The sequence below is a fragment of the Micropterus salmoides genome, unplaced genomic scaffold, assembly GCF_014851395.1.
Source record: "Micropterus salmoides isolate LMB-PRFRI ecotype aquatic unplaced genomic scaffold, ASM1485139v1 Ms_hic_scaffold_4690, whole genome shotgun sequence".
Classification (NCBI taxonomy): domain Eukaryota; kingdom Metazoa; phylum Chordata; class Actinopteri; order Centrarchiformes; family Centrarchidae; genus Micropterus; species Micropterus salmoides.
Window position 1 is genome coordinate 1 of NW_024044140.1, and position 10,920 is coordinate 10,920.

Consider the following 10,920-nt stretch of genomic DNA (forward strand, 5'->3'; position numbering starts at 1 on the left):
TAGCATTTTCTTCACACAACGGACCCCCAACTTTGCTTCTCTGGACTATATAATCTGTTTGCACCTTTTACACAGGACCTGATATTACCAACAGGATTGGGGTAAGGGGGCGGAGAGGTGACAGCTGCAAACTGGCCTTTTTTTTTCGAGGCGATGCACAAAGCACTGGGGCAGAGGGACTCCATCAGGCCTCTGAATATTATCGCCACAGCTGTTGACTCAGATGCTGCAGAGGATCCTGATGAGGGGCCAGTACCTCTGCTCCAGGGCCATCCACTACCCAGTGCCTGCCTGAGGTTTCAAAAGGCCCTAACCCAAAAAAGAAATGAGGTCCTGGAGTAATTAAAGGAGTACACTACAAGGCAGGAAAAGAGGCAGAGGGAGCTGGATGAAAAGGAAGAAGAACAAAAGAAAAAGCAGGACCAAATGGACAAAGCTGGTATTAAATGTAAACTAAAGGGGACTTGACTCAGCTCAAAGTAAAATATTCATAATCTGGCATAATCATGATCCCTCAAGAGGGCCTGAAGGTGATCGGGTGCCAACATGCGGACACACAGCACGTCCCTGAAGTGGGCCCCACTCCTCTCCTGGATGGCATGCTCGTCAAGTGGAGCAGGGGGTTCTTCAGGCTGGAGTTCTGGCTCTTCCAAGATGTCTCCACGTGTAAGGCAGACATTGTGGAGGAACAAGCAGGCCAGGGCCACTTCTGAGCAGAATTTTGGCTTAACCTCCAGTGCCTTGAATAAGGTGACCCGCCAACGTGCCTTTATGACCCCAAATGCCCTCCGATGATGGAACGGGCCTTGCCATGCTTTGCATTAAAGTGTTCCTGCATCCTCCCTTGTACTGGTGTCTGAAAGGGCTTATTATGGAAATTGGAAGCTCAAGACAAGGGTAGCCTCCATCTCCCAAGAGAGAAAATCCAGGTGGGGGGTACAGGGAATGGACATAAACAGGACTGTTTCTTAAAATCCGTGTGTCATGTACTGAACCTCCATTAACCAACAAAAATGTCCTGAAAACTCCCAGATGAGTCACAGATGCCTTGAAGTTGAATGCAGTGAAATTTGTGGTTAAAATAATCCAATTTGTTACGTTTGAGTGGTTTAATGCGTATGTGACAGCCATCTATGCCCCCACAGCCTTATTAAAGGCCTCATGCTGTGCCAACTCAGTGTTTGGACTAGGGAACAAGATGACCTTAGAGAATCTGTGAATCTCCTTTGCAATCAACTCGATAAGATACCCCATGGGCCAGCCAATAAACAAAGATAAGGACCTCTAAATTGTCCCCAGCCATGATCCCTCTCCTGGTGCAACAGATTTAGAAGGCCGTTGAAATGCCTGCCTCGACATCCTAAAGTCGATCCTCATGTCTCGCTCCACATCCATGTAGGTCCTGAGGACCGGCACAGGGGTGTCCAGCCTGGCATATCTGGTGAGATGGTATGCCTACATTCACAAAGAAACACTTCATGATATATAGAACACGTAAAATAAGAGGATCACCTTATTACACACCTAGTTTATTCATTAGGGGGACATTGGGATTGGGCCAAGGCTATGAAAACGCAGCTTAATGACCAATCAGCTCTCTAGAAAATGACATCACCATCTGTAGAAAATCCCACAGACTGTTTTAGCCTATAGGCTGCTTTATGTTTGTTGCGGTTTAATATGAACCAGGCTATTCATTTTAGGTTAGTATCCACCTTAAAGTCTATCGCACAGACTGTGACTTCATGTCCCGCCGCACCTTTTGCGATGTGGCGCCTTTCAGCCACTATTTGAGCACATTTTATGGCATGAATGGATTTTTCGTTTCGTTGCTTTATGAAGTTAATTTAGATCAATGTTTGGAACACGTTTGAGTGTGTTAAATAAATTAATCTCATTTTTGAAGTGAGCTGGAACGACCAATTATTCAGTGCCGAGTCTTTTAATGTGGACACACAGCCGAGCTGAAAGAGGCTGATATTTTCATACAGCTCATAAGAACACTTCAAATCAACGCAGCTGCAGCTGTGCAACTTACGACTATGTCGTATTTCTATAGTGTCATAGTTTGTTTCTTCTCGTAAAATATGACGCTCTGATGCCAGTAGACTTGCAAGTCTGTGATTGGTCATCTGCTGCTAACACCGCCTCTTAAATGTGAACGCGCTCCTGGCTACATTAGGAAACCCTGGGTTGATTTACTGAGTTGATAACCAGCTTTGTGGGACCGCTTATGTAGATCGTAATTATTAGTGTCAGTGAAGCCAGATAACGGAAAATATCCTTGGTGTGTTGAACATGGTTGAACTCGCTTCGTGGTGCAGCCCCGGCAGTAAATAAAACTAACCCCATAGTTTCCACGTGTTAACGCGGTGCACAAATTAAAGTCCAATATGCAACACAAGCTGCAGTGAGCTGTTACTGTGAGTGAATTAAAGACAATAATGATTCTAATGAGTGGTTTTATTTAAAGTGTGGAAGAGGGACGGCTGTCACAGACTGAGTCGTGCCACTCAGGCTGAAAGGGAACAAGAACAAACAGACTTTAGATCATCAAACATTCTGTCACACATCCAGAGAAGAAGCACAATGAAGCTCTTCATTACTTTCCTGTAACGGAAAATGAAACAAGTCCTTTCACCAAGTATCTCAGAGTGGAAAGCTACTAAAAGAGACAAAAGGTAGCCTATCTTTTAGTGAAGGTGGAGCAGTTATTGTAACATAAACTCAGTCCTGCTGATGTTTCAGGTCTGCAGACAAAAGGAGAAAGTTCTCGGCTCTTCCAGTGGTTCTTTAACTTGATGATCATCTTTTCAAAAAATATAGTTACACAAGAAATGATTTGTTTCTATTAACTTTATGAAACAAGCAGCGCTGTAGCTCATGTTTCACCATCATGGTCCTAGCCTGACCCCTAGTGACCATTTCAGACAACTGCACCTACAGGTTTGTTCAGAAAAGGTGTTCTGATAATTAATTTGATGTAGTTGTATCCTGGAAATAGAGCTGGTGACTTTTAACTGTGTTCAGGATAATTACAAGTTATTTACTTGATGACATACCTACCTCAGTGCACTCTGCTTGTGCGATTGTTGCACATGAACATGTGTTTGGGGGATTTATAGGTTTTGGAGGGGGGCCTGAAGGGAGGGGTTGGGTACTTTTAAAATGTAGCTGACTCTTGCTTGTTTCTCGGATGTTGCCGACCGCAGCTGTCATAGATAAAGACACTACTCTGAACATGTATTTCTGATAATTCACCGTTGGGAATAAACTAGGAGTTAGAAATACGCTTCAGTTGTGTAGTTGGAGGTCAGGTCAGCTTAGATTCAACAGGCAGCTGCTCCTCAGCCAGACATCCATCACAGCATTCACCTGAGCAAAGTAGTTGAGTCTACAGGGGCCTCCTGAAGTGCTGACACGACGTTCACCAACGCCGCACGCCATGTAGCTCCAATCATACTGTCACCACCTTCACGCTCAGCAAGTAGCTGGTTGTCCTCCTCCTACAAGACGGCCCCTTCCAGGTCAACGCCAACCCGACACATGTTGTGTAGAAGTAAAAGTGTTTTTTGGATTAGGATCCCAATGAGCTAAATCACTGCAGAAACACGGGGGACAAAAATGGTTCTGGACTTAAAGTGCTTCTTAAAAGATGCACCTGAAGTGTGTTTTCACCCTCCACGACACCTCGCTGTTTTGAACAGTAGTTTAGTTTTAACTCCGTGTTTCACGAGTCTCACTGTTCATTATTAAGTCATCTAGTTACTGTTACCACTGTTATCATTACGGTTAGCAGGTGAAAATGTTTTATCACGTCTCCAGACTAGTTTTTGCTTTTGGTTACACTGATGACACTACAAAAAAGGGAAAAGGCCAAAAAGCACAACATGACCTTTTAACATGATGTGAAGCAAATTTTTCACAGCACCTTTAGCGCCATAACAGTATATTCTAACTTACATTTATGTCATTTGTTTTCATCAACAGCCATAGTCAACACCAAAGTCCTCCTAAAGGTTCAACTGTTCAACACTTGACAAAGAAACATCAGTTTGTCTCAGTCAGCCATGTTTTTTTTTTTGACTTTCGGTGTCAGCGCTTTGAGGTCGGAAGTCAGATATTTCAACTTGGAAAATTCAGAGCCGTCAGGAACGCAGCATTGGTTTCTGTGCTGAGTTCACAAGTCTGTGTGACTTTTTGGAGGATCTTGGAAAACAGAGTTCAGAGACTCACATGAAAAAAGTTCATTTAAGATCACAAATGAACAACTTCTTCTGTCCTGTTTAGCTGATTGCTCCTGATTGGACAGCATTTTTAGATTAAGTTAACAAACATAAGATAAAACTTTATTGACCCCGAAGGGAAATTTGTTTTGCCCTCCGCTCTGCAGCTCCTCAAATACAACACAAAAATAACAATAAAATAGAAATCTCTCAACACAAAGTCTCATGCTACACAACACATGCTCTCCTTTACATAGACAGGTCCTATATAAATATACACCTTTACCTTCTCACAGGATCGCATTAGTGGCACAACGCATACAGCCTGCACTGCACAACTACATATTGTCCAACCTTTATGACCAACATCTACGTTACATGCTAGTGTCTATAAGCTTAATAGACGTCGGCACAAATTAGTGTTTCTATTGGTTCAACTTGCACTTGTGAACCCTGAATCTTCTGCCAGAGGGTAACAGCTGAAATTCTGGGTGAGATATGTGGATTGGATCAGACACTATTTTTTGCGGAAATCAGAAACTAAAATACCAGTTGAGACTAAAAGAGTCAACATGTTCAGTTTCTGGATGAGCATGTGAGGCTGCAGAGTGTTAAAGCTGAAAGCTAAAATCAACAAACAAAACCCACTAGCCTCTTCAAGGTGTTTACTGACCAGATGTGAAAGCTGTTAATGCTGTCATCTGTGCCACGTCTCTGCTTCCAAACAAACTGAAAGGGATCTGAAAGCTCACCAACATCTTGCTTAAGAAACGACACCATTATCCTCTCAAGACATTTCATGACAACAGAGGTCAGAGCCACAGGCCTGAAATCATTATTCACCTTTGGGTAAGGTTTTTTAGTTACAGGTGTAATTACTGATTTCTTCCACAAGGTGGGGATGGTGTGTGAGTCTGCTGAGTTTTCAAAGATGGGGCTCTGTGCAGCTGTCTGCTCCTCTGCTCATGTCTTCAGGAGGAATGCAGATAATCCATCAGGCCCTGTGGCTTTCTTGCTACATCAGCCTTTAAAAACTGATCTGACCTCCATCTTTGAGCTGGTTCGTATTAGTGTTACCTTCACAGTGTCCCATAGTTTATTTTACATTCATTTCTGTAAACCTTTGTTCAATTAATAATTTATGTCTCCTCCTGGCTTCTCTGACCAAGTTATTAAGCTCTATTGTCACAATTTTCAGTTAAACCTGGTTCTTAAATGTCTTGCCGTTGATACAGTCTTTAACATCCCTAGTTATGAACGGTTTATTGTTCGGATATACAGTTATTTCTTTCTGAGGTTTAACATTGTATGTAATCCGTAACAGTCTCAGTAACATTTTCCACATATACTTCATGGAAGATGCTCCATTCAGTAGAAAGAACACATCCTTTAAGGGACTCTATGCTCTCACTAGTCCAGACCTCTACAGTCTTTGTTTGTGGTTCACTGCTGTATAAAGCTGCTTGCACGCTGCCCAGACAGCACCCAACTAACACCAACATTAAAGTAAAGTTGTCAGTGGTTGGTTTCAATCTTTAGAAAGTTCAGATAACTAACTGTCAGTCCCACACTGACCAGACAGGAACTGACCAGACAGACTTTTGTTGCCTATTTTTCTTATTTAGGCCTTGTGAAACCTTAAAATAATAACTCCAGGCTTTTTATTCATCTTAACTCGATCAGCTGACACACCGCAGGACTAACTGCACAGTCAGCGATGGAAAAGAGACGAGCAGCAGCAGTAAAGGAGATTCAAAACAGACGAAATGATGACGGTAGCCTTAACTCGAGCATTCAGAAATGCACTGCAAGGCAAGCCCCACTGGCCAAACTTCCTTTACTTTGGGAAAGTACTACACCCCGAGCAGAGACTCTTTTAGGGGTAAAATAAAGTCCCTGGAACTTAATTTAGACCCTCGTCTCTTCGGTGGAAACACAGTGAGTTCCTCCAAAGGTTCCTAGTTCTGGGGTTAAAGTTCCTTGGTGGAAATGCAGCCTAAGCCAATTGATAAAAACATCCAGAAAAGGGTCAAGTTTGGAAATCAGAAATTTATCACGGACTGTATCAAAAGCCTTCGATAACTCTAAAAATTTACCAATTGCAAATATATTACTGTCCAATGCTGTTGATTTGTTGTTTATAAGTTGTAACAGAGCCATGCATGTTGGGTGTTTTGTCAAAATCCACATTGGTGTTTATACAGGATATTGTTATCATTCAGGTGTTCTTGCAGAACTTTTCCAAAACTTTAGAAAAGCAGGTAAAATAGAAATTGGTCGGCAATTAGTGAAAATCCACTTCCTTTAATAACGATATGACCTTTGTAACTTTCAGATTATGGTGACACTTTTACTTGTGCAAATACAAGAATCAAAAATTACTATAGACTTTATTTTACAAATGTTTATTGAACGCATAAAAGTGAATGTCTAGAAATATAGATTTGAATAAATACCATAAGACACAAAACATTAAATATAACAAACAAATAATAAGAAATTTGTTACATAATAAATGTTTGATGCCAGGAGTGATACTTAAAATGAATATGAGAAAATACTCCGACTGTTAAAAGTAACTCAATTCTTAGAAGTATTAAATGCTGGAAAGAATATTAGATTAGTTTTAGATAGACAATAATAAATGCTAGTTATTAGAGACAGACTGAGCAGATGACCTAAAATGTTCTCAGATGAGTTGAATACCAAACACAGAACAATCAATCATTCAGTAACAGATTGCATAAACCTCTGGGACTCCCTGTCCCAATAAGCCCGTATTTTCCACACGCTAAACTCTGTTCCTGGACTCTTGCAGGTAAACAAAAGAAATAACCCTTCAACACAAATCCCCTGCATTACATGAGATACATGAAGGGTTTAGAGATCCTCATGTTTAGTACGTCTGACCTTCCAATTATCAACATCTCTTTAAAGGAACAGTTCAGTGTTTTGGAAAGATTGATCTGGAGTTAGGTTGTGCTTAGCTTAGCTTAGCATAAAGACTGGAAGCAGGGGGAAACAGCTAGCCTAGCTCTGTCCAAAGTTCATAAAGAAAGAGCAGCTCTCGTCCTGTGTGGTCAGTCGCCTATTTGTTCATAACTGACGTCACCAGTTCCTCTCACTGCTGAGTAGACTGCAACGGAAAAACACTCTGGAAAATAAAACAGATAAACATTACATTACTTCAGGTTGGGGAGACCAGAGATCAGGAACAAGTTATGAATCGCTTGATTCACTCTGCACATGCTCAGTTTAGTCCTTATTCCACATGGTAAAATGTATCACCCTGTGGCGGCACCACTGTTGAGAAGTTACTCAAAACCTGTAAGAAGTTACTAGTTACTCATTACTACTCAAAAAAGCAATAACATTACTTTACTTATTACTCAGTGATAAAAGTAGCCAGTTACGTTACTCAATATGTTCCTATATTACTTTACTTCACTACTATATTACTGTTTTGGTCAGGGGCATAGGTGTAGACGGTGCCGCTGCACTAGGGTCCTTTACAGGAGCGGCCCCGCCAAGTTACGAGCTGGTCTTTGTCACTTACATGGAAAAAATGCATCAAATTTCATTCATTCATCACACACATTTCACCTTAATGTATTATATCTAAGATGATCAAGTGCTATATATACATTCATGTGAGCATTTCCCCTTTTGCAGTTGTGTCTGACACCACAGACGTATGTGTGTGTAAAACTGCTGACTGCAATCAGTAGTTTTACACACAGACGTCTATAGCAAGCAGTAGGCTTTATAAGGTACACGGTGAAATATAAAAGAAATAGATTCCACAGATTCAACAGAATGAATTTAGTCTTATTGTCTTTGGCCCACATATGCAGTGATGATTGCTGGGTAATATGTATGTGGCTGCCCAATCTTAAGTTTCTATATGATCTTGTGACAAGACTCCAGAAATCAGGTGAAACACAAAATCTGACCAGTAGACTAGCAGAGCACACATGCAAGCTAGAAGTGATGCTATTCACACATAAAAGTAGTTTCAAGAGGAGACAGGAGAGAAAAGAACAGGAGGAGAGGGTCGCAAATGACATTGTTTTGGCTTGCCGCTGTTTTAAAGGCTGATATCAGTTCGGGGACAGGTCACCGCTGAGTAGGACTACCTGTTTAATTGTGTGCTTGTGCATGTGGGTGTTAAACTGCGCTGTAGCTGGCCTGTTTTCAGGACATGGCGTTCATCATGAGTAGGCCACTTTTCCTTCTTATTCACCACCATAATGTCTTTCCTCTCTGTCGAAGAGGAATGTGGTTGCCGTGATTCGGGAAATTAATGTACTGAAATTGCCCGTAAGTCTGCCTCATTTCAGCTCACTGCACACCTCCCCTGCACTCGGCCGTTTGTAGTGACGTTTCAGTAACAGCTGTTACAAGTGCTGTTAGTATTTTTACTGCTGCTGCTGGTATATTAACTGCTAGTGTTGGCGCTACCTGCAACACATGTAATAATACTACTGCTGTACTAATATTTCATTATTCTTCATGTAGAATATAATATAATGAGTTGTGTTATAGACTCTGTAAAAGGCAGCAGGTTTGACAGTTTTCTTCTTCTTACTACTGTGAAAGGTGAAAGACCAAATATAACTGGAGGGTATTTATCTGAAACAGGGAACTAGACAACAAAATAAGTTCACACATTTCAGCACAAAAATAGACAAACACATCACCCATCAGCTTAAACAGATCAACTATAGTGAGAAACGACACCAGCGTCAGACCTCAGCTCACTGGAGTCAACAGGAGGAAGTTGCTGCTGTGGTTTAGATGCAGAGCACAACCAAGTGTCTTTGGTCTGCTGGTCCATCTTCTCTTTAATTTAAAATAATTTAAGCACTTAATAAACCTATAATTTACATTTAAACAAGCCGATCAATAATGTTTGAGTGAGACCCAACAGTAAAACTGTTAATCAATTGTATGTGAGATCTGTAAATCTGCACATTTATAATTCGTGTGTCATCATTCAAGTGTTTTTAAAGAAAGCAGTAAACTGGACGACCACAGAGCTGTTAGCTTCTGTCAGCAGATTCATCGCAGGGCACAAAACCAACATTATCATTAACCTAAACAGAGAACCAACGCAGTCTGAAACCTTTATGGGCTAAAAAACATTGATTTTACATTTGATTTTTTTGATAACATTTATATCATCTCCTCATTTCAGAAAAATGTCCTCACAAGGTCTAAAATTCAACTTGGTCCTCACACATAAGAATAAGAACGCACACTCACTGTCCCTGAAAACCAGAATCAATAAAACATTGTTACCTTTGCTGCGTCTGATTGGCTGCTGTAGGTCTGTGATGTCATCATCCCCAGCTTCTTCTTCAGCGGCTGAATGAACCAAAATGAGCAAAATTTAAATCAATGAAGATCATGTGATTCATCAAAAGCTCCACAGCTCACTAAATGGACCCTGTGGTGAGATTGTTTTATTAACAGTAGCAATGTGATTTATGAGAATCCTGATGGACGTCTGACTTAAAGAAACAGTTTGTAACTTGTTATTATTTGTACGTCCAGAAGTGTTAATAGAAACTTTAAATGTGAACTGCATCACATGGAGTCTGTGACTAACCTTTAGGTTTCCTGTGGAGGCATCGTCTCACCAGTAGAACCAGAAGAACCAGAACAGAGAAAGATAGAGCGGCCAACCACAATACAGAGGGAGAAGTAGAGGAGGAACCAGGGAGAGGTGGTTGGAGGAGGAATTGTAGTGGTGGGTTTCACTAAATTGAACAATAATTATAATTAAAGACAGAAAATAAAATAAATGGATAATTTATTGAACAGCGTGCTAACAGAAAGACACAGCAGTAAATTCATAATGTCAGTCTGGTTTAGAGTTAAAAAGATCACACATCAAACGGTGGGTTGAACTCTGACAGATTTCACTCTTTTTTCTTTGCAGATTGCAAAGTTAGAAATGTTGTCACATCATGAATCATCTCTGCTGTCCTGAAACCTGCTGAACTCAATGTAGAAAACAAAACAGGTCAGTTTGAGAATTATCTTTGAGCTCCTCACCTGTGACAGAGATCCAGCTGGATGGAGACTCTCCACGACCTCTGATGTTACACTTGTAGAGGCCTTCATCAGACTTGTTAACATGGTGGATGGTCATGTGACCTGTAGGCTCAGTCCTGATGAGGGAGCCATCTTTATAGAAACCAGCTGGGAGGTTGGAGGGAGGGGTCTTGTTTTACAGTGCAGAGTGACATCATGTCCCTCCATCACAGGGAGGACAGGACTCTGCAGGATCACTGGTCCACCTCAACACAGAGACAAACTACAGCATTTCATCATTTACACACAGCTTCATCAACACTAACTCCACAGTCTGATCTTACCAGTGACAGTGATGTTGATGGTGTTACTGGTTGCTCCCTCTCTGGACTCACACCAGTAAACTCCACTGTCCATGGTGATGTAGCTGATGTTACAGGAAGAACCAGCTGATCTTCCCCAGCCAGCTCCACACTGAGTCATCTGTCTTGGTTGTGTTCCTCCTCAGCGTCCATCCAGCAGAGCTGTCGTCCTCCTCACAGCTCAGAGAGACAGACTTCCTTCAAAAGCTGAGAGCTGCTGGGACTCACAGTCAGAGAGGCTGGAGGGGATACGTTACATTTTTAGCTAAATGACCAGATGTCTCACAGTGAAA

General features: G+C 41.5%; 1 long non-coding RNA gene across 1 annotated transcript; it reads right to left on the minus strand.

The window, feature by feature from the left end:
* Positions 1-7,005: 7,005 nt before the first annotated feature.
* Positions 7,006-9,936, minus strand: LOC119888059. The gene is made up of 3 exons (XR_005441838.1): positions 9,838-9,936; positions 9,528-9,593; positions 7,006-7,380 (listed from the first exon to the last, which is right to left on the minus strand). It is a non-coding gene; the product is annotated as an uncharacterized LOC119888059 (long non-coding RNA).
* Positions 9,937-10,920: the final 984 nt, after the last annotated feature.